Source organism: Melanostigma gelatinosum, assembly GCF_949748355.1.
Source record: "Melanostigma gelatinosum genome assembly, chromosome: 9".
NCBI lineage: Eukaryota > Metazoa > Chordata > Actinopteri > Perciformes > Zoarcidae > Melanostigma > Melanostigma gelatinosum.
The window spans coordinates 1,539,764-1,540,812 of record NC_136642.1 but is presented as its reverse complement, the minus strand read 5'-3'; the positions used below and the strand labels follow the sequence as shown (position 1 = coordinate 1,540,812).

The 1,049-nt window shown below is 51.4% G+C and overlaps 1 protein-coding gene across 1 annotated transcript in view; it reads right to left on the bottom strand.

Moving 5' to 3' along the window:
• LOC306782638 (neural-cadherin) overlaps positions 1-1,049 on the bottom strand; it is a gene marked incomplete at its 5' end in the record, with an annotated part of 78,993 nt that overhangs the window by 76,855 nt on the left and 1,089 nt on the right. The gene's annotated exons all lie outside the window — the stretch shown is intronic.

Below are 1,049 nucleotides of genomic sequence, written 5' to 3'. Positions count from 1 at the left end.
GAGAGAGAGAGAGAGAGAGAGAGAGAGAGAGAGAGAGAGAGACAGACAGATTTTTTTGATTTTTAAAAAACCTTTATTTTACGTTTTTTTTTTTTTTTGGTCTTTCCTCAAGTAATATGAACAAACAAAAACATCGTTGCCGTGGCAACGGATTAGAAGCAACTCTTCACAACAAAAACAAAACAAAAACCAATCAAAAATAGTGTCTTTTCACAATATGTACACGAATCGTTGAGTTCATTCAGCTCTGCACTTAATCCGAGATCTGAAACTGATCTGTAGAGTCAGGAGTTCAGGATGCTCCTGCTCCGCCGGTTGAGTCCTCAGAGGGTCACAGCATGCTGCTGAGACCTGGGTCGTGCGTCCTGGATGCCCCGTCCTGGCTCCGTCCCCCAGCGGTCCGTAAAACAGCCGGTGTGGGGACGTGGGCCCCGGTCCCTTTACTTAGCTCCATCTTTGTTCATCCCTTTCCTTAATGTCTGAACTATCTTCTTTAGTCTGAAGCCCTCCTGCTTCGTGAGGCCTCCTCTGTCCTTGCACCTCATGTGCGATCTGGCCGAGCTGGAGAGCTTCTCCGTGTCAGAGAGGTAGTCCTCCACTCTGGCTCCTTTCACGTTCTTGCTCTTCTTCAGATACTCCTGTATCTCCTCCACACTGTATCCTTCAGAGTCTGTCCGGCTGCCAGCCTCGTGTTTAGAGGGCTCACTTTCAGCAGCAGCGTCTTTCTCCAGACTGGATTCAGCGTCTTTCTCCCGACTGGATTCAGAGTCCGTCTCCAGACTGGGCTCACTCTCAGCAGCACCTACACTCGCTGTCATCGCCACTTTTTGGCCTGTGAATTTCCACGATGTTCCCCCTTCTTTCTCTTCATCCGAGGAACCTTGAGCTGCTCCTCGTCTTCCTCCATATCTACCTCACTACCTTCCTCCACCTGTCCTCCAGTACTCTTCCTCACTCCCTGCAGCCCACTTGTCTCCTCCCCCTCACCTCTTGGGCCACCCCCCCCTCCTCCACCTCTCACCTCCTGGGCCACCCCCGTCCCCTCCACC